Source organism: Gossypium hirsutum, chromosome A06 (assembly GCF_007990345.1).
Source record: "Gossypium hirsutum isolate 1008001.06 chromosome A06, Gossypium_hirsutum_v2.1, whole genome shotgun sequence".
Classification (NCBI taxonomy): domain Eukaryota; kingdom Viridiplantae; phylum Streptophyta; class Magnoliopsida; order Malvales; family Malvaceae; genus Gossypium; species Gossypium hirsutum.
In genome coordinates, this window is record NC_053429.1 from 119,929,186 (window position 1) to 119,952,660 (window position 23,475).

Consider the following 23,475-nt stretch of genomic DNA (forward strand, 5'->3'; position numbering starts at 1 on the left):
AATAAACTCTAAACCCTTAACCCCAAACCCTTACACCTTCAACTCCAACCCTAACCTCTAAACCCTAAATCATAATCCATAAACTCATAATTCATCATAACCTTCAAATACTAGTTAACTTCTAAACCCTAAACCCTAAATCATATATCTTAAACCATAGTTAACTCATAAACTTTAAACCCTAAACCATATATCTTAAACCATAAACTATAAACTATAATGATAATTAATTCGATATTTTAAATTCAATACTATCTCTTTTACGATTAAATAAGAAAATATTTAATATATTGTATAACCATAAATTTTAATAATTATTGTTTTAGGGGTTATAGATTAGTGTTTATGACTTTTTTGGGTTTAGGGGTTATATGACTTTTAGCGGCGTTTTACCAAAAACGTCGCTAATGCTCTGGTTTTTAGTGGCATTTTACCAAAAGTGCCGCTAATGCTCTAGTTTTTAGCGGCATTTTACCAAAAGCGCCGCTAATGCTTTGGTTTTTAGAGGCGTTTTGCCAAAAGCGCCGCTAATGCTCTGTTTTTAGCAGTAAAAAACGCCGCTATTGCTATGTGTTTTACAATTTTTGCGGCGTTTTTTGATAAAACGCCGCTAAAGCCCTATTTTCCTGTAGTGGATAGACATAATAAGGCTTTTTTACATATATAATATAAAAAAAATTCAAAAATGGAATACCAACTAGATTAATTACGAAAATGGTATGGTTAGGGTGGTAGAGGGTGTCAAATAGGCGGCACCACCCCTCTTTTCTGACACATGTCAACCACTGTTAAACAAAAAATATTTATATTAAGTGAAGACATCTTCATTAGCAGCACCAAAATAAAATTTTATACCATTTAAATACAGGTTTGACCAACAATTCTAAGTGGTTATGCCCATGTAATTGGCGGGACCAATGGTGCCAATCTCATTGGTGGCATTTGAACTATTAAAAAAGTCGGTATATGGACTTATCACTTGGGCATTGTGGATGTGAATCTTTCTTTGCTGAAAATGAGAAGGTATGGTATCTTTAGCTCCAAAGTTCACCATATCTAAGGCTCCGACACTGAGGACTAAAGGGATCTTCTTCTCTATAATAATATCAAAACAAGAACTGTCACAAGGCATCACACCCCCAACTATATAATCTACAACTTCTGTAGTTGTAATGTCCAAAACTCCCTAACACAACAAGGAAAAAGCTGAGATTGAAGAATAGTATAATAAATAACAAGAAAACTACCATAGAACAGAATAAAAGGTTAAAACTTCAATGGTTATGAACTGAAATATCCTACAGCAATACAGCTTGATTAAGCACAAGCATCTAGCTCTAATCCTATAATGGGGATTCAAACTATGATAAATTTCAAAAATCCAGCATCTTCCGTTCAAGTCATATCACCAAAGAAATGCATGAACATTGAAATTATAGATTGGCACAGCCTATTTCATGGGCATAACCACCCGAACTCATTGACCAGATCCGTATTTAAACAGTATAAAATTTTATTTTGGTGCCGCCAATGAAGATACCTTCACTTAATATAATGATTTTTTTTTAACAGTGGCTGACGTATGTTAGAAAAGAGAGGTGGTGCCGCCTATTTGATACCCTCCACCACCCCAACCATACCATTTTCATAATTAATCCAATTGATATCCTATTTTTGAAATTTTAATTTTTTTATATTATATATGTAAAAAAGCCACATAATAAACAAAACTAATAAAACTTATTTTATGAAAATAAAATCAACAAAGCAACAACAATTGAAAAATGAAGAAACAAGTGTGGATGTATGGAGGATGATGAAAGACAAGAAAGGAAGGCACATGAATTTGGATGAGACAGTGCAGTGTATGAAAAGTAAGCAAAGAAAAGGTTCCACACGGGATTCACTCACCATACAATTTGTAAGCATAAAATTGGAAGTGAAATTGAGGAATAATTATTTTATTTTATTTTTTTCTTTTTCTTTTCATTTGACCCTATTGATCTCTTATTTAATTTACAATTAATTAATTTTGTTACCGTTATAATTAATTGTTATACGATAAACTATTAAAATAGTTATTTTTATTTATCTCAAAATATATTTTAGTCACTTATATTTGAAATGTTACGTTTTAGCCACTTACGTTAACATATTGTAACATTTAGTCACTGAGCCGTTAATTGTCGTTAACAGTGTAACGGTAAGCTAATGTGGCACGTTAAATCATTATTTTAAATAAAAATTTAAGTTAAATTATACAATTGGTCCCAATATTTTTTCGTTTTAAATAATTTAATTTTTTATATTCTTTTAACTTCCTTTTTTTTTATTCTCTTATTCTTTTCCCTTTGTTGTCCTCCCTTCTCCATTTTTTTTAATATATATATTTTTTATGTCTTCCATTTGTCAAAACTAAAGGGGGAGAAGAAAGGAAAATAAAGAAATAAAAAGAAAAAAATTAAATTGTATAATTTAACTTAATTTTTTTCTGAATTGATGATTTAACATGTCACGTCAACTTATTGTTACACCGTTCATGATAATTAATAACTTAGTGACAAAAATATTACAACTTGTTAAAGTAAGTGGCTAAAACGTAACATTTCATACATAAGTAACTAAAATGTAACCTAAGGTAAAAAAAATGATTATTTTGATAGTTTACCCATTGTTATATTTCTCAAGCCTACATATTTTTTACTTGTGCATTTGTCTTACCTTCTTCTCTTCCTCGCTTCATTTCATTTTTCTTTAGCTTTTTCGAATCAAGTCACAATGTTGAATAAGTCGATGTCCGTAGCTTCAAGAATAAGAAGCAGGCGGCGAAAGTGCTGTGTGGTGATACTAGCAAACAGAGGAAGAAGACACTGGTGGTGGAGGAGGTGCGGTTAGCGACAACAAATATGAAAATGTCACAATCTTCAGTCAATGATAAATTGTGTTTGGCTTTTTTTTAAAAATAGCCACCAGTCCCAATAACCAAAACATGCCGACAAAGAAAATTTCAAAAACCACACCAGTGTTGGAAAAGAGAACGTTGACACCAAAAAATAAAAAAATATAATTTTTTTAAAAAATTGAACCGATGCCTGCAACGTGAATGTCTACACAAAAAAAGAGAGTAAAAAAACCATTTAAAAAAATTGAACCGGTGTTAGCAACGTGAACATCGACACCTATTAAAATATTTTTTCCTTTTCTTAATCTCTGAATACAATTATTTTAAAAGTGTATTTGAAATATGTATATTATATATACCAATGACAGTGAACACAATACCGGTACAGAAAAAATTATTTTTTGTAGACCGAGCAATCATTACGGGATGATAAAGGGTGGTACCGACGATGAGATGGCTGACACCTATGAAGGACTGACACGAAGAAAACCCCATCGTACCAATGTCTTACTGGTATCCGACATGACCGGATACGTACCAGACACACCTCGATGCTTGTCAAAAAAGGGACACTACTAGACTTTCTTTTGTCTTGAATCAGAAACGGAAAAAAAAACATATACAAAGAGAAATTTAGTAAACCGATAAAAAATGAGAACTTTAGCATTTAATAGTGATAATTTATAGGACCTTTAACATACTTGTCTTCTTTGGAGTCGTGGTGCAGTTTCCTAGACCTTCGTGTTTTCACTTATATGAAGATGATGATGATGGAGACTTTGTAGATAAAGGTTTTGTAGAGAAGAAAGACAGAGACAAAGGTAAAGGTAGTAAGTGAGGAAGAAGAAAAGAAGGGGTAAATGAGTGTCTGGCGTAAGAAACGAAAAAAAAAGTATTTAATGTACTTGTCTAGTTATAATGAGGTAAGAAAGTCCAAAAAAATTAAAGTAGTATAAATATAGTGAAAGCAAAGTATAATAAAAATATGTGAGACCCATTATAATAAGAATATATATAAGGTGATATTTTATCAAAGTAATTTGTTTTTTATCAATCAAATTCTATTATAATATATATAAGGTGAAATTTTATCAAAGTAATTTATTTTTTAATAAAAAAGAATTACTACATAATACAAAACAAAAAATAATCAAATTCTGCTTGTTTGCATGTCTTTGTCTGCTCCTTTGTAGCATGTTTCTTAAGTGCGGGTTTTTTGTTTTTACTGTGATTATTTTTTATAGATCTGGTGGATTTGTTGATTTTGTTGTGGGTTTGATTATATTTGAAGGGATTTGGGAATGGGGGTTGATATGGCCAGGCTGCAGATTTCAGATGGGAAGGAAGAAGAGGTGTTACAGATTGGGGGTATTACTGAGGGGATGCATAGGCTATACGATTTATGTTTTGTGGGTTGTTTCCTTAATGCTAGTGTAGTTCAATTTTAGGCTATGCATCCTTTAAGAGGTATTGAGATATAGGATCTAGGGAAAAAAAGATTTTTATTTAGGTTTTTTCATCGGTTTGATATTGAACGTGTGATAAAAGGAGCACCTTGGACTTTTAATAATCACTTGCTGATCTTCCATCAATTACAAGAGATAACAGATCCATTGGTTGTACTTCTTTTCTACACTTTTTTCTAAATTCAAGTTCATGAATTGCCCCGAGGTTTTGTTCTGAAGTAGTAGTAAAATAGTTGAGGATTTTATTGGGGTTTTTTATGAATATGATTGGCAGCAACTAAATCGAGGGGTTCAATAGTATATGCGTATTAGGGTGCAAATTGATGTCAGATCTCCATTAAGAAGAAGGAAAAAGATTCAAGTGTCCTCTAACTATCATACCTATACTCGTTTTAAATATGAAAAGCTTACTTTGTTTTGTTTCCTGTATGGTTATTTGGGACACAATGATAATTTTTGCCTAATTCGTCCCCGAATAGATGTGGATTTGATGGATTTGGGATGGGATTTATCTTTGACGGCTCTCTAGGCGGGGTATGCTATTGTGGCTGAAAGTGTTTGGCTTAGAAATAGTTGCATTGAAGATCAAGGATATGATGTTTTCAACAATTTAAACAAGGTGTTGGGTGTTAATATGGATGGTAAATCAAAGGTTGGATTGGGTGGGGCAAAGAGTTCTTTTCTGAGTTTGGATCAAAATCTGATGATTCATGTTTCAAAGGATAAACTGATTGGAGGTATAGAGAGTAAAAAAATACAACGTACAAATATTTTCTTTAACAAAGTTTCTGCGACATTGGATTTTAAAGAGAAAGAATGTGAGCAGTTACTAGCTTATCAAACAAATTTATCGACGGTCGACAGCAATAAAGATCATGAGTTAGAATGTTCGTAGATTGGAGAGTCTATGAGTATTAAAGAGGCTTCAGCAGATATTGAAACTTCACAATCCCCAAGTCGTCTTTTTTATGGAGACAAAGTTAGATTCTATCAGAATGGGAAGAGTGCGTTGGCAGGGTGGTTTTGATCATGGCATTGATGTTTTTGCAGAGGGTACGAAGGGAGGTCATAGTTTAGGGTGGAAGGTTGATAATGATGTAAATTTACAAAGTTACTCGAGCAGTCATGTTGATGTGGATTTATGTAGGCTTAATGATGGGATTAATTGGAGGCTGACAGGGTTTTATGGTTCCTTAGATCTGAGGTACCGTAGTGTTTCTTAGCGTCTTCTTCGAAGCTTAGTCGTGGATGGTGTGTGGGGATTTTATTGAGATTCTTTACTCTTTTGAAAAGAATGGGCATGTTGCATAATGAAAGCAGGATGGAAGAATTTCAAAGGTGTTTGGGGATTGTCAATTGGATGATTTAGGTTTTGAAGGTTCTTGGTTTACTTGGGAGAGAGGTAACTTTAAGCATTATAATATAAGAGAGAGGTTGGATATTTTGTGGTGCGCCATTTACCTCATTCTTTTTCGGACCATTATCCTCTATTGTTGGTAACAGATGAAGGGGAAGGGAATTTTAGGTGTAACTGTTTCCGGTTTGAAGTATCTTGGATGTTAGAAGATTCATGTGAAACTGTTGTTTGTAAACTTTGGGGGCAAAATCAGGATACTATTTCACAATGACTTGAGCTACTAGGGAGGGAATTGAATTCTTGGGCTGCGATTTTTAAAAAGGAAAAGGGTAGAAAGCAGAGGCAACTATTTAAAAAGGTTGAGGAGTTCAATTTGGGTGTTAGAGATGGTGTGAACATTTTAAATCTCATGGAAAGTAAAATTAATTTGAATTTGGAGTTGGAGAAGGAAGAGATGTACTAAGAGCAAAGAGCGCGTGCGAATTGGTTAAAGTAGGGAGATCGTAATACAAGTTTCTTTCATCGTGTAGCATCTCAAAGGAAAAAGGCGAATAGGGTGAAAGGTTTAGATAGGAGGGATGGACATGTGATTTGTGACGTGGAGGAGGTTAAGGAAATTGTTAGGGAGTATTTCATGGAGTTGTTTACCTCTCAAAGTTTGTGTGATTCTGATAATATTTTGGAGGGTGTTAAGGGATGTATTTCGAAGGAGATGAATAAATGCCTCACGGCTCAATATGAAAGAGATGAGATACTTGTTGCTTTAAAAGCAATGGCGCCCACGCATCGGGACCAAAGGGTTTTCCTGCTCTATTCTTTCAGAATTATTGGCATATTGTAGAGGAAGAGGTGGGCACTTATTGTCTTGAAGTGTTGAATGGAGGTATGTCATTAGTTGATATAAATTTTACTCATATTGTGTTAATCCCAAAAACATCAAATCCGAATAACATGAAAAATTTTCGCCCTATAAGCCTATGCTTGATTTTGTATAAGATTATTTCAAAAATTGTGGTTAATCATTTCCAAACCAAAAGGTTTTAAGTTGTTGTATTAATGAAGTGTAAAATGCTTTTGTTCTCAGAAGGTTAATTACGAATAACATTTTGCTTGCTTATGAGATTTTGGAGGTGTTTAAGAGGAAACAGAATGGAATAAAGGGTAATTTTGCTCTTAAGCTTGATATGAGTAAGGCATATGATAAGATGGAATGAGATTTTTTGAGAAAGATGCTCTTGAAGATGGGTTTTGTGAAAAATGGGTTGATTTTATTTATCATTGTATGAGTTCAATAACCGATTCTGTGATTATCAATGGAGAAGCAGGTTAAAGTTTTTTACCTGGTAGGGGGCTTCGTTTAGGGGACACACTTAGTCTATATTTTTTCTTGATATGTAGTGAAGGTTTATCCTTGTTGATACACATGGCAAGCTAGAGTTAATTAATGAAGGGTGCAAGAATTGGCAGAGGGGGACCAATAATTTCTCATCTTCTATTTGCTGACGATTGTATTCTCTTCGAGGGGCTTCCATGAGGGAAGCAATGATTCTTAAGCAGATTCTTGAAGAGTATGTGAGGGTGTCAGGTCAATGTGTAAATTATGAAAAACCTGCTCTTTATTTTAGTTCAAATGTGAGGGATGATTTTCGACTTAAGATATCAAGGTGCTTGGGGATTCATATTTCAACTGATTCTGATAGATATTTGGGCTTACTGAATGAGGTGGCACATTAATAATTTGTGTGTGAAATCGTTGTCCCAAGGGGGTAAAGAAGTTTTTAGAAAAGTGTTCTACAAGTAATTCCCACTTTTACTATGTCTTTTTTTTTTTATTTCCAAGCTCGTTATGTCAGGAGTTAGAGTATATCATTTTGCGCTTTTGGTGGAAAAAATTTGGGGGAAAACGAGGTATTCATTAGTGTGCATGGTCTATGTTATGCTCATCGAAGGACCGTAGTGGGATGGGTTTCCGTGATCTTGGGCAATTTAATTTGCCCTTTTGGCCAAGCAGGGTTGGCGTTTAATTAACGAATAAAGTTCGTTATTGGAACGATCGCTTAAAGCTAGATATTACCTGAATTCAGATTTTTTGAAATCTAGCTTAGGAGCTTACTCATCTTATACCTGGAAAAGTAAATAGTCTGCAAAGAGTCTGTTGTTGGAGGGGCTGGGCTGGCAAGTGGGTACGGGAACAGATATTGACATATGGGAGGATAGATGGATTCTTGACCTGCCTACACGAAAAATTTAGGGTGAAAATGAGAATGTGCCTTATAAAGCAGTCTCTGATTTGATTGTACATCAGGATCGAAGGTGGGATGCAGAAAAAATTACCAGTAGTTTTTATCCTGACGTGGCAAATAGGATTCAATGTATTCCTCTAGCTTTAAACCCGCAGTCGGATATGGTGGTTGGCAGGTTGATCCCTCAGGTGAGTTTATCGTTCGAAGTGGTTACAAATTATTACAAGGAAATAAGGATTTAAATAAAAATACAGTGGAATGTTACAATCTTTTTTACAAGAAGCTATGGAAATTGGAATTTCCAGAAAAGGTTAAAATCATAGTCTAACATATTTTCAAGAACCTAATATCTAATTTACACAATCTGTATAACAATCGTTTGGTGGGATCTGTTGTTTGCCCAAAGTGCGCAAGGGGGTGCAGAATCTAGAACATGGATTTCGAGATTGTCCTTTTGTTGTTGTTGTCTGGGACTTGTTGAACATTAAATAAAATAATGAGGAATGAAGGAAAATGTAATACCCTTAACTCGTATCCATTGCTGAAATAGAGTTACGGAGTATTATCGAAATTTACAGAACAATTACACATAATTCTTGTCATTTATTATTTATAATCAAGACTAATCATGTTATCCCTTAAATGAACTCTCGAGGCCCAATTTAAGTATTATAAGCAAGTCGGGACTAAATCGAGAATTCAGAAAATTTTTCGCAAAATTTTAAAACTTTTCCTAGGTATAGGGGTCACATGCTCGTTGTAACACCCCGAACCCGAGACCGACACCGGAGTCGGACACGAGATGTTAACAAACTTTGAAAAAAAAATTTCCAGACACTGCCCAGTCTGAGTACTAGTCGCTTCAAAAATCATATCTTGAGTTTCACAACTCGAAATTCAGTTTTGTGATTTTTTCCTGAAACTAGACTCATGTCCCCACCTATGTATTTTTTTCTAGAATTTTTGGTCGGGCCAATTAGTACAGTTTATTAGTCAAAGTCTCCCATGTTACAGGGGTCGACTACACTGACCCTTTCCCATTACGACTGGGATATCTCTCTGCACAGAGCTTCAATACTGATGCCGTTTGTTTCTATGGAAACTAGACTCAGAGAGGAATCCATACATATATGGTATGACCCATAATTATCTCTGGTCAATTTTTAGTGAATTTCCAAAGGCGGAATAGGGAATCCAGAAACTGTTCTGGCCCTATTCCACAAGAACCCGAATATCTCTTACTGTACTGTTCCTATGATTGTTTCGTTACTTCCATATGAAAGTAGATTCATCAAGGTTCGATTACATAATTTATTCACTATTTAATTCCACTCCTACGAATTCTTGTGATTTTTCCAATCCACACCACTGCTGCTATCAGCTTCTGTTTTCAAAGTAAACCTTACCTAATTTGGGGTTTCATGGACCAACTAGGGCCTTGTCATACATAAGCCCACATATGATCATACTTAGCCATTCTAGTGGCTGATCATTTGCTCAACACTTCCATTCCAACTATAGTTACATCATGAAACCATCTATACATTCATAAATACGAATGGTCTAATGTCATACTCCACTTCTACAAGCCATTTTCGCATGGCTGTACACTTATACATTTCATAAAGTACTCGAAAGACAACAATGGGTAGTCCTATACATGCCATATCAAAATTCAACCAAAATAGTACCCAAAAGAGCCTTTGATAGTGTGGGTGACTTCGACTTCAAGATCCCGAGTCCGATAGCTGGAGAACCAAAAATCTATAAAACAGAGGAGCAATGTAACGAGTAAGCAATTTATGCTTAGTAAGTTTGAGCAAGGAATTCCAGCATGCACAAAGAATAGCACACATTTAGCTATACGGAATATTTCATAATAAGCAATTTACCGATATCAAACTTGCTTCACAACATTAACAACCCTTATGTACATACACAATAAACTAACTCGGCCGAAGGCCAGTAGCTCGTTTATCAACTGAGCGAACATTTATTTGTAAGGGCTCGATTAAATTTAACACATACGTAACATATCCCCATATTGGGATGTTTTTCGAGTATTCGCTGGAATTTTACAGCAAGCTCATTCATTACCAAATCACGTACCTTCGGGATTTAACCGGATATAGCTCCTCGTTCAAATGCCTTCGGGACATAGCCCGGATTTAACAACTCGCACGAATGCCTTCGGGACTTAACCCGGATTTAACAACTCGCACGAATGCCTTCGGGACTTAACCCGGATTTAATAACTCGCACGAATGCCTTCGGGACTTAACCCGGATTTAGTATCTCGCACAAAGGCCTTCGGATCTTAATCCGGATATATTCACTTAGCACAAAGCCTTCGGGACTTAGCCCGGACAGCATTCAATTAATCATGCACATCTAACAATAATTCATGGCACATTCATATTTCATTTTCGTTTACGAAACTCAAACACAAGGCACATATTGTCCTTGCACATTCGGCTCAATAGCCACACATAGAGCATGATTTAATCACATCAAAATTTAAGCTCTCTTACTCAAGAACTTACCTCGGGTGTTGTCGAACGATTCCGCTAGCTATTCAACCACTTTTTCCTTCCCTTTATCGGTTTATTTCCCCTTTGCTCTTGAGCTTAGTCAAACAAATAAATTGATTTCATCATTTAGGCATCAAAAGATGAACACAAGGCACTTAGGCCATATTTATACATTAGACATTAAAGTCTCATACATGCAAAAATCATGCATCAACACAACATATTAGCTAATTTCTTTCCCCTTGGTCGAATATGCATGTCCATTTTTGGGGTCGATTTCAACACTTAATACACACATATACACACTAGTAAAGCATCCTCCCCCTTTTCATCAATTTAACACATGCATTGCTCATTAACATGCAAAGTTACATTCGGCCTTAGCACACATCTTGCTAGCCGATTCTTCTCCATTTAGCAACCAATGCACATATGTGCTCACACAAAAATGCTAAAAAGGAGGTTCAAGAATCATCAAGCCATCATCACATGCATCATTAACAAGCTTCATATTTTGCATGCAATGGCATTAACACAACCTCCACCTAGGCCGAATCTTAACTCATCCTCATGCCTCAACACCACAACATCAAACATCAACCAAGAATGATGCATCCATGGTTAAGTTCCATTTCCATCACATAGCAAGATTTAGACCATGGGTTAGGTAGAACTCAAGCTAACAACTAAAACATGCATGCCTCTCATGGAACATCATCAAACATACCTTAGCCTAGCTACATGCATGGCCGAATCTCTTCACCTTTCTTCTTCTTTCCTCCTTAAAATTTTTGGCCAAGGATGAACCAAAGGATGAGAAAATTTTTCTTTGTTTTTCTTTCTAGTTTTGGCAAGCATGAAGATGAGAAAAGGATGAACAAAATTCCCCCTTTCTCTTCTTTAGCTCACGGCAATGGGGGGACAAACACTACACACACATTTTTTTTTTCTTTTGTTTCCATTTCTTTATTACCCATACTCCTTATTTTATTCTTCCACTAACAAAACATGTTTCATGACATGTTTTGCCCATCATTCTTTGTCATGGCCGGCCACTACTCATTAGGGGGGGAAATTTGACATGCAAGTCCCCCCTTTGTCCACATGCACTAATAGGTCCTCACACATTAACCTATCACATTTTAGAATTTTCTCACATAAGTCCTATTGACTAAATTCACATGAAATCAACCAAATTGAAGCTTGAAATTTTCACACATTCATAATTACATATTCTAGACAATAAGTATCACATTCAAACATTTCGGTGACTCGGTTTAGCGGTCCCGAAACCACTTCCCGACTAGGGTCAACTTTGGGCTGTCACAACTCTCCCCCACTTAAGAAATTTTCGTCCCCGAAAATCTTACCGGTAAATAGGTTTGGGTATCGTTCTTTCATCGAGCTCTCGGTCTCCCAAGTTGCTTCCTCGATCCCGTGTTTGAGCCATAACACCTTTACTAGCGGAACTCTTTTGTTTCGCAACTCCTTCACTTCACGAGCTAGGATACGCATCGGTTCTTCTTCATAGCTCATGTCAACTTGAATTTCAACCTCTGATGGGCTAATTATATGCGATGGATCAGATCGATAGCGTCGAAGCATCGAAACATGAAAGACGTCATGAATCTTTTCAAGCTCCGGGGGCAAAATCAATCTATACGCAACCGGGCCAACTCGCTCGGAGATTTCGTACGGCCCAATGAATCTTGAGCTCAACTTGCCCTTACGGCCGAACCTGAGTATCTTTTTCCAAGGTGAAACCTTAAGGAACACTTTGTCTCCCACCTGATACTCGATGTCTTTTCGTTTCAAATCTGCGTACGATTTCTGACGATCCGTGGCTACCTTCAGACTTTCACGGATTACCTTTACCTTCTGTTCAGCATCTCTAATCAAATCAACTCCTAAAATTTTTACTTTCACCGAGCTCGGTCCAAAACAATGGTGTACAGCATTTACGACCGTATAAAGCCTCGTAAGGTGCCATCTTAATACTTGATTGAAAACTATTGTTGTAAGCGAATTCAATCAAAGGTAAATACCGTTCCCATGAACTACTGAACTCGAGGATGCAACATCTCAACATATCCTCAAGTATCTGAATTATCCGCTCGGATTGACCATCGGTTTGGAGGTGAAAAGCAGTGCTAAAATGCAGTTTGGTACCCAGAGCTTCTTGCAATTCCTTCCAAAATCGTGAGGTGAATCTCGGATCTCTATCCGACACGATAGAAACAGGTACCCCGTGTAATCTCACAATTTGAGAAACGTACAATTCAGCTAGTCTATCCAATGAAAAATCCATACACACGGGGATAAAGTGAGCCGACTTAGTCAGTCTATCGACAACAACCCAAATCGCATCCTTCTTACTAGTTGGCAATGGCAGTCCGGACACAAAGTCCATTGTGACTCGATCCCATTTCCACTCGGGTATCATGATCGGCTGAAGTAATCTTGAAGGCACTTGATGTTCCTCTTTCACTTGTTGACATATTAAACATCTCGAAACAAGGTCGGAGATGTCTCGTTTCATACCATGCCACCAAAATCAACGTTTCAAATCGTTGTACATTTTCGTACTCCCCGGGTGAAATGACATTTGGCTACCATGGGCTTCGTTCAGAATCATCGAAATGAGTTCCGAATTCCTTGGAACACACAAACGATTTCTAAACCTCAAACAATCATCATCATCAATTTGAAACTCCGATTCCTCGTTCGGAAAACACTTAGCCCGTTTTGCAACCAATTCATCATCGACTTTCTGAGCTTCACGAATTTGGTGAGTCAATAATGGTTTAGCTTTTAATTCAGCTACTAACACACTGTCTGGTAGAACAGACAAATGCACGTTCATCGCTCGTAAAGCAAACAATGACTTCCGGCTTAAGGCGTCCGCAACCACGTTAGCCTTTCCCGGGTGGTAATCAATTACAAGCTCGTAATCTTTCAACAACTCAAGCCAACATCTTTGTCGCAGGTTCAAGTCTCGTTGAGTCATCAAATATTTGAGACTTTTGTGATCCGAAAATACATGGCACTTCTCACCAAACAGATAATGTCGCCATATTTTTAAAGCAAACACGATGGCAGCTAGTTCGAGATCATGGGTCGGATAATTCCTCTCGTGTGGCTTCAATTGTCTCGACGCATAGGCCACGACTCGACCTTCTTGCATCAATACGCAACCCAACCCAAGTAGGGATGCGTCACTATAAATGACAAACTCTTTACCTGATTCGGGTTGCACCAAAATTGGAGCTTCAGTCAAATGAGTTTTCAGTTGGTTGAAACTTTTCTGACGTCCACTCGAACTTAACATCCTTTTGAAGTAGCTTCGTCATTGGTGCGGCTATCATCGAGAAACCTTTCACAAATCGTCGGTAATAACCGGCGAGCCCCAAAAAGCTCCGAACTTCAGTAACATTTCTCGGAGGTTTCCAGTCAAGTATGGCTGAAATTTTGTTCGGGTCAACTCGAATACCCGACGCGGATACCACATGACCCAAGAAGCTAACCTCTCTTAACCAGAACTCACACTTACTAAACTTAGCATATAACTGCTTATCCCGCAAAATTTGCAGCACTAGCCTCAGATGCTCAGCATGTTCGGTCTCGTCTCTTGAATAGACCAAAATGTCATCAATGAACACCACTACGAACCGATCCAAATACGGCCTGAAGATCCGATTCATCAAATCCATAAATACTGCAGGGGCATTAGTGAGCCCAAACGGCATCACTAAGAATTCGTAGTGACCATATCTCGTTCTGAAGGCAGTTTTGGGAATATCTGAATCTCGGATTCGCAACTGATAATAGCCCGATCTCAAATCTATTTTTGAGAACACTGAGGCTCCCTTCAGTTGGTCGAACAAATCATCGATGCGCGGCAACGGATATTTGTTCTTTATCGTCACTTTATTCAGCTGACGATAGTCAATGCACAACCTCATGGTTCCGTCCTTCTTTTTCACGAACAATACTGGTGCACCCCAAGGTGAGAAACTTGGTCGAGCGAAACCTCTATCCGTCAGTTCTTGCAACTGAGCTTTCAACTCCTTTAACTCGGTTGGTGCCATACGATACGGAGCTATCGAAATCGGCGTAGTCCCAGGTACAAGCTCAATACCAAACTCTACCTCCCGAACAGGTGGTAAACCCGGTAATTCTTCCGGAAAAACATCCGGGTATTCACAAACCACCGGCACAGATTCGGGTTTCTTTTCTAATTCTTTGTCATCAAGCACATATGCAAGGTATGCTTCGCACCCTTTTCTTACATATTTCTGTGCCAACATTGCTGATATTACAGCTGGCATCCCCTCCAAGTCCGCAGACTCAATTCGGACTACTTCGTTATTTGCGCACCTCAAATCAATAGTCTTGCTCTTGCAATTCACAATCGCATCATGCGCGGTCAACCAATCCAACCCAAGGATAACATCAAATTCATCAAACGGCAAAAGCATCAAGTCCGCTGGGAAACAGGAACCTCGAATTTCCAGGGGACATTTCTTACACACTTTGTCGACAAGCACGTAACGACCCAAGGGATTTGACACCCGAATTACGAACTCAGTAGACTCAATAGGTAAAGTCTTACTGGATGCTAAGGTTTCACATATGTAAGAATGAGTAGAACCGGGGTCAATCAAAGCAATTACATTAGTATCAAAGAGGGTGAATGTACCGGTAATAACATCAGGCGAAGAAGCATCCTCGCGGGCACGTATAGCATAAGCTCTAGCAGGCGCACGGGCTTCGGATCTGGTTATATCATCTCTAGATCCTCTCTGACCACCACTAGCATTGCCCATATTTCCAGATGGTCTACCTCGAGCAGTGGTAGCACCCGGTCTCCCACTCTGACTTGCATTCTGTCCCGACAACCTCGGGCAATCTTTAATGAAGTGGTCAACTGATCCGCATTTGTAACAGGAGCAGTCAGGAAATCTACAACTCCCCGAATGCCATTTACCGCAATATCGGCATTTCGTCCTGTCTCGATGTTCATTCCCAACACTGGCGACCGAAGTGCCTCGTGTACCCACAGGGGGTCGATCACGATCTCGTCCAAAAAGGCCCGAAGTGCCTCTAAACTGGCCCGCATCATCTCGAAATCTCTTCGATGTCTGTTGAAGAGACCTCCCCGAGGATCTTTTACAAAACTCTCCAGTTCCCTCATCAACTCTTTGCTTTTTTTTTCTAAGCTCTTCGGCTTTACAAGCTCGTTCAACAAGTACCACGAACTCTCGTATTTCAAGAACGCCAACGAACATTTTTATATCTTCATTCAGCCCATCCTCGAAGCGTTTACACATAATAGCTTCGGACGAAACACATTCCCGAGCGTACTTGCTAAGTCTAACAAATTTTCGCTCGTAATCAGTAACCGACATGGAGCATTGCTTAAGCTCAAGAAATTCCTTCCGTTTTTGATCAACAAATCTCTGACTGATATACTTTTTCCGAAACTCAGTTTGGAAAAACTCCCAAGTTACTTGCTCTCGGGGCACAATAGAAGTCAGAGTACTCCACCAATAGTAGGCAGAATCACGTAGCAAGGAGATAGCACACTTTAGGCATTCATCGGGTGTACAAGATAGCTCATCGAGTACCCGGATAGTGTTGTCCAGCCAAAATTCAGCTTGCTCGGCATCATCGCTATCCATAGCCTTAAATTCAGTAGCCCCATGTTTTCGGATTCTGTCAACTGGGGGCTTATTTGACCTTATTTGGTCCGTTACCGGTGGTATTGTAGGTGCGGGGGTAGTATTTGTCGGGAATGGAGGTTGTGGAACAGCCATATTAGTTCGAATGTATTGGTTGAACCAATCATTCATCACGCTATAGAATGCTTGTCTAGCTTCATCATTCGAATTACTAGCATTAGGTTGAGAGTCTGCCGGCACTGTCCCTTGTGTGGGAGCAGGCGCTACACTCTCAAGATCATCAGCTACCTCTCGGTCACGATCGGGATCCATTACTATAAACACATTTACAATTTCAGAAGTCACCACACTATCAAGTAATCACATAAAATGGCATGTATAGCTAGACCCAACACATTACGGTAGTCCTAGAATCGACTAAACCGTAGCTCTGATACCAATAAAATGTAACACCCCGAACCCGAGACCGACACCGGAGTCGGACACGAGATGTTAACAAACTTTGAAAAAAATTTTCCAGACACTGCCTAGTCTGAGTACTAGTCGCTTCAAAATCATATCTTGAGTTTCACAACTCGAAATTCAGTTTTGTGATTTTTCCCTGAAACTAGACTCATGTCCCCACCTATGTAATTTTTTCTAGAATTTTTGGTCAGGCCAATTAGTACAGTTTATTAGTCAAATTCTCCCATGTTACAGGGGTCGACTACACTGACCCTTTCCCATTACGACTGGGATATCTCTCTACACAGAGCTTCAATACTGATGCCGTTTATTTCTATGGAAACTAGACTCAGAGAGGAATCCATACATATATGGTATGACCCATAATTATCTCTGGTAAATTTTTAGTGAATTTCCAAAGGCGGAATAGGGAATCCAGAAACTGTTCTGGCCCTGTTCCACAAGAACCCGAATATCTCTTACTGTACTGTTCCTATGATTGTTTCGTTACTTCCATATGAAAGTAGATTCATCAAGGTTCGATTACATAATTTATTCACTATTTAATTCCACTCCTACGAATTCTTGTGATTTTTCCAATCCACACCACTGCTGCTATCAGCTTCTGTTTTCAAAGTAAACCTTACCTAATTTGGGGTTTCATGGACCAACTAGGGCCTTGTCATACATAAGCCCACATATGATCATACTTAGCCATTCTAGTGGCTGATCATTTGCTCAACACTTCCATTCCAACTATAGTTACATCATGAAACCATCTATACATTCATAAATACGAATGGTCTAATGCCATACTCCACTTCTACAAGCCATTTTCGCATGGCTGTACACTTATACATTTCATAAAGTACTCGAAAGACAACAATGGGTAGTCCTATACATGCCATATCAAAATTCAACCAAAATAGTACCCAAAAGAGCCTTTGATAGTGTGGGTGACTTCGACTTCAAGATCCCGAGTCCGATAGCTGGAGAACCAAAAATCTATAAAACAGAGGAGCAATGTAACGAGTAAGCAATTTATGCTTAGTAAGTTTGAGCAAGGAATTCCAGCATGCACAAAGAATAGCACACATTTAGCTATACGGAATATTTCATAATAAGCAATTTACCGATATCAAACTTGCTTCACAACATTAACAACCCTTATGTACATACACAATAAACTAACTCGGCCGAAGGCCGGTAGCTCGTTTATCAACTGAGCGAACATTTATTTGTAAGGGCTCGATTAAATTTAACACATACGTAACATATCCCCATATTGGGATGTTTTTCGAGTATTCGCTGGAATTTTACAGCAAGCTCATTCATTACCAAATCACGTACCTTCGGGATTTAACCGGATATAGCTCCTCGTTCAAATGCCTTCGGGACATAGCCCGGATTTAACAACTCGCACGAATGCCTTCGGGACTTAACCCAGATTTAACAACTCGCACGAATGCCTTCGGGACTTAACCCGGATTTAATAACTCGCACGAATGCCTTCGGGACTTAACCCGGATTTAGTATCTCGCACAAAGGCCTTCGGATCTTAATCCGGATATATTCACTTAGCACAAAGCCTTCGGGACTTAGCCCGGACAGCATTCAATTAATCATGCACATCTAACAATAATTCATGGCACATTCATATTTCATTTTCGTTTACGAAACTCAAACACAAGGCACATATTGTCCTTGCACATTCGGCTCAATAGCCACACATAGAGCATGATTTAATCACATCGAAATTTAAGCTCTCTTACTCAAGAACTTACCTCGGGTGTTGTCGAACGATTCCGCTAGCTATTCAACCACTTTTTCCTTCCCTTTATCGGTTTTATTTCCCCTTTGCTCTTGAGCTTAGTCAAACAAATAAATTGATTTCATCATTTAGGCATCAAAGATGAACACAAGGCACTTAGCCCATATTTATACATTAGACATTAAAGTCTCATACATGCAAAAATCATGCATCAACACAACATATTAGCTAATTTCTTTCCCCTTGGCCGAATATGCATGTCCATTTTTGGGGTTGATTTCAACACTTAATACACACATATACACACTAGTAAAGCATCCTCCCCCTTTTCATCAATTTAACACATGCATTGCTCATTAACATGCAAAGTTACATTCGGCCTTAGCACACATCTTGCTAGCCGATTCTTCTCCATTTAGCAACCAATGCACATATGTGCTCACACAAAAATGCTAAAAAGGAGGTTCAAGAATCATCAAGCCATCATCACATGCATCATTAACAAGCTTCATATTTTGCATGCAATGGCATTAACACAACCTCCACCTAGGCCGAATCTTAACTCATCCTCATGCCTCAACACCACAACATCAAACATCAACCAAGAATGATGCATCCATGGTCAAGTGCCATTTCCATCACATAGCAAGATTTAGACCATGGGTTAGGTAGAACTCAAGCTAACAACTAAAACATGCATGCCTCTCATGGAACATCATCAAACATACCTTAGCCTAGCTACATGCATGGCCGAATCTCTTCACCTTTCTTCTTCTTTCCTCCTTAAAATTTTTGGCCAAGGATGAACCAAAGGATGAGAAAATTTTTCTTTGTTTTTCTTTCTAGTTTTGGCAAGCATGAAGATGAGAAAAGGATGAACAAAATTCCCCCTTTCTCTTCTTTAGCTCACGGCAATGGGGGGGACAAACACTACACACACATTTTTTTTTCTTTTGTTTCCATTTCTTTATTACCCATACTCCTTATTTTATTCTTCCACTAACAAAACATGTTTCATGACATGTTTTGCCCATCATTCTTTGTCATGGCCGGCCACTACTCATTAGGGGGGGAAATTTGACATGCAAGTCCCCCCTTTGTCCACATGCACTAATAGGTCCTCACACATTGACCTATCACATTTTAGAATTTTCTCACATAAGTCCTATTGACTAAATTCACATGAAATCAACCAAATTGAAGCTTGAAATTTTCACACATTCATAATTACATATTCTAGACAATAAGTATCACATTCAAAAATTTCGGTGACTCGGTTTAGCGGTCCCGAAACCACTTCCCGACTAGGGTCAACTTTGGGCTGTCACACTCGTGTGGCCAAAGGATATGCCCGCGTAGTCCCATGACATGCCTGTGCTTCAGGCTGTATTTTACCCGATGTAACTCCCTGACTTAGGTCACACGATCAACCACATGCCCGTGTGCTAGACCGTGTTGCCAATTTATTTTCCTAAAATTAAGTCCAATTTTCACACGGCAAAGTCACACACCAGTGTGCTATGCCATGTGCCCCACACGGTTGAGACACACGCCCGTGTCTCTGACCGTGTGCTAATTCTGAGCATTCTATTTCTAAATTTTAAGATGCAAGGGACACATGGCCAAACTACACGCCAATGTGCTTGGCCGTGTGTCGTACACGGCTGAGACACACTCTTATGTCTCTGCCTGTGTGGACGAAAATAGGTCATTTAAAGGATACTTTTCTCACTCTTTTCACCATCAACCTGCATACAACACTGCATACAACACTCTCGTATACCAATATAAACCAATCAAGTAACTAATACAAATCAAAAATAAAGTTTTAGACCTAATATATCATCACACAACTCATTTGCATAAACTTACCACATTAACTCCATTAATTGATTATTATAAGCTATTACTAAGTACAGGCATACAAACATACATATATGTATATGTACTACTCTCAACCATATTACAAGTTTATTTCTTCTTAATTAAACCCTATAAATGCCATATAAACCTTAAGTTGCATAACAAAATCTACCGGAGTTATATGGATAGTATGAACCGATGTATTGATTTGATCCTCCAAACTTCTTCAAAATCTACAAAGAATATTGAAAAATTAAAGTAAGCTTAATGAAGCTTAGTAAGTTCGTTGGCTTTAAACATAAATCTTACCAAACATACTATAACAATTCATTTAAGTAAATCATTCAATATACTATTCCTGCTAACCACAACTTCAATCAATGAATTCACTTATTTCAAATCGATATCAAAATAACTTTAAATCTTCAAACATTAATTTCATATATCACTTACCAACCTTGTCAAATCAGAGAACATCTTACGAATATGAGTACATCGTATACAGAAGCCTGAAGGCTGCACAAAAGCACATAAGTGCTAAACGGAAACCCGTAAGGGTTAAATTGAAACTCGAAAGAGTTAAACGGAAACCCAATAAGGTTAAATTGAAACTCATACGAGTTTACTGAAGCTCATGTGAGCTAAACGGAAAGCAAACACAGAAGTTCACAACAAATGCTGAACCTCGGTTTACTTGGGTAGTTTACCGTCAATTCTTTTTTTACACTGAACGAATATATTCAATCCTACGTTCTGATCGCTTTGTACTTTCACTTTAATATACATAGTTTAACAATAATTTTATTTTTCAACAATAAATATAAATATCAATCGTCAATTAAATAAATAACATTAAAATTTAACTATATGAACTTACCTGGACTAATTTGTAAAATTCGTTGTAGCTCAGGAACTATTCGAATAATTTCTCTTTTCCTCGATTTTCTTTGGAATCTTAATCTATAATATAAAATTATTAATTCATTAGCACATATATTTCAGCCTCATTCCACCTCACAATTTATACCTTTTAATTTTTAAAATTGCACATGTACCCTAAAATTTTATAGTTTTTACACTTTAGTCGCTAATCAATTAACCTATCAATTGAACTAATTTTTCTCAATTAACAATTTATTCCATCATTCTAAACTACTACACAACCTTTGATATTCAAAATTTTAGCACCAAACCCTAATTCTTAACTTTTTCACAATTAGGTCCTAAAATCAATTTCTATCAAAATCACTTAATAAAATCATTATATAATAAAATTAAAGTTTCAAATACATGTTAATTCATCATAAAATTTTAGAACTTATCTATGGAAACTTTCAAAATCATTCATAGAATCAAAAACTAATAAATTCAATAGTTGGACCTAATTGTAAAAGTATCAAAATCACAAAATTCACAAGAAATAATAAAAAATTGAACTTACTTGTAATAAGAATATAAAAAACCAGCTTAGAAAGTCTCTTTAATGGCTGTTTTTAGCTGAGAATTTTGAAGAAATCTCTAGATTTTCATTTACATCCTTTTTAACTATTAAATTTTGTCATTTTCCAATTTTACCCCTTTTAGCACTAGGTTTGTTATTTCTTATGCACACATGTCGTCCAAGCCATTGCCTATGTATCTAATTGCCTATTTGGTCCTCCCTTAATTACTTCTTAAGTTATTTAATCCCTATTTCTTTAATTAGTAAGTTTTGCACCTTTTCACTTTAGTTCTTTTTAATTAATTAACGATCAAAACGCTAAAATTTTTTAACGAAACTTTAATACTAATTCACTAACACTCTATAAATATTTATAAAAATATTTATGATTCAGTTTATAAATTCGAGGTCTCGATACCTCGTTTTCACCCCAATTTATCTAATAAATTCTTTTAATTCACAAAATTTACTATTTTTAAAAATATTTCTAAAATCACATTTCACTCGTAAATATTAATTTATTAAATTTCAAACTTACTCATCGAATTTAATAATCTCGAATCACTGTATTTGACACCACTGAAAATTAGCCTGTTACTTGAAAAATTTTCAAAATTAACTATTTGGACTGTTTTTTAACTTGTCGGAATATACCTGTAGGCAGATTGCATGTACGATTTGGATCCTTTAGTTATAGCGGAACAAATGGGTGCATGACAGAGTGTTTGCCTCGTCACAATATATTGTAAGTATGATTTCGTCCTATGTGGCTGAACTAAATAAAATCGTGAAGAAATTACCTGTTGTGAATGTGGGTTTTGAGATGTGGAGACCACCGGATGAACCTTTTGTCAAGATAAATTTTGACGTCGCGTTTCATGTCTTTTCTTCAAATTCCTATTCAGGGATAATCATTAAAGATGGTAGATCTAAAACTATCGCTGAAAAGGTAATTGTAAATGGAAATATAGTGTCGGTTTTTGCAGCTGAGGCCCTTGCATGCCTTCAAGCACTCAGCCTGGGGGTGGATCTCGGTTTCTAAAGGTGGTGGTGGAAGGGGATTCTCTCTCTGTGATAAAGAAAGCGAACTCGAGTGGTGATGATAGATCGACCATCGGGGCTTATATTCAAGACATTAGAATTGTCAGACAAGGATTGAAAAAGTGTGAGATTGTTTATGCCCCCCATGAAGCGAATAGACCGGTTCATTTCCTAGCACAAGAGGGATGGCGAAGGGGAGAGGGTCTAAATCTAGAGTATGATTACCTGGTAGAGATGGTGGCTCTGAATTGTGGTGGGGATGGTGAAGATGATGCGGGTGGTGCGATGGCTTCTGGATAACCAAAGGCTTTTCCTCAAACTTTTTTGGTGAAGGGGATTTTTTGAGGGTGAGAAGTACGATTTTTGAGTGGAGATTAAATAAGATTTTGGTTTCCAATATCTTTTGAGAACCTGCCCTTGTTGTTGAAAGTCACCCATGGTCTACACGTGTATTTCACAAGTGGGAGTGGCTCTTCTAACTAGGCTGGAATTTGTTTGCTTTGTTTGTTTCTCATTTCTTTTATTTTTTATTTTATTTTATTTATTTTGATAGGTTTGGGTGTTTCTGTACTTGTTTTTAACTTATTTTGTTTAATAAATTCTCCGGCCGGATTTTATTCAAAAAAAGAAAGAATATATATAATATTTGTTAAATTAAAAATATTTTAATTATAAATTCAAAAAAGAATGTATTTATTAAATTAAAAATATTTAAAAAAAATAATTTTAATTATA

The 23,475-nt window shown here is 37.2% G+C and overlaps 1 long non-coding RNA gene across 2 annotated transcripts; it reads right to left on the reverse strand.

The window, feature by feature from the left end:
* Positions 1-18,408: 18,408 nt before the first annotated feature.
* LOC121230718 (uncharacterized) lies at positions 18,409-23,241 on the reverse strand. 2 transcript variants are annotated; one of them, XR_005928860.1, is made up of 5 exons: positions 22,966-23,241; positions 22,500-22,596; positions 21,136-21,218; positions 20,431-20,491; positions 18,409-18,492 (listed from the first exon to the last, which is right to left on the reverse strand). It is a non-coding gene; the product is annotated as an uncharacterized lncRNA (long non-coding RNA). The 2 variants fall into 2 exon arrangements; XR_005928859.1 differs by lacking the exon at positions 18,409-18,492 and having other exon boundaries at positions 20,253-20,491.
* Between the last annotated feature and the right edge of the window lie 234 nt (positions 23,242-23,475).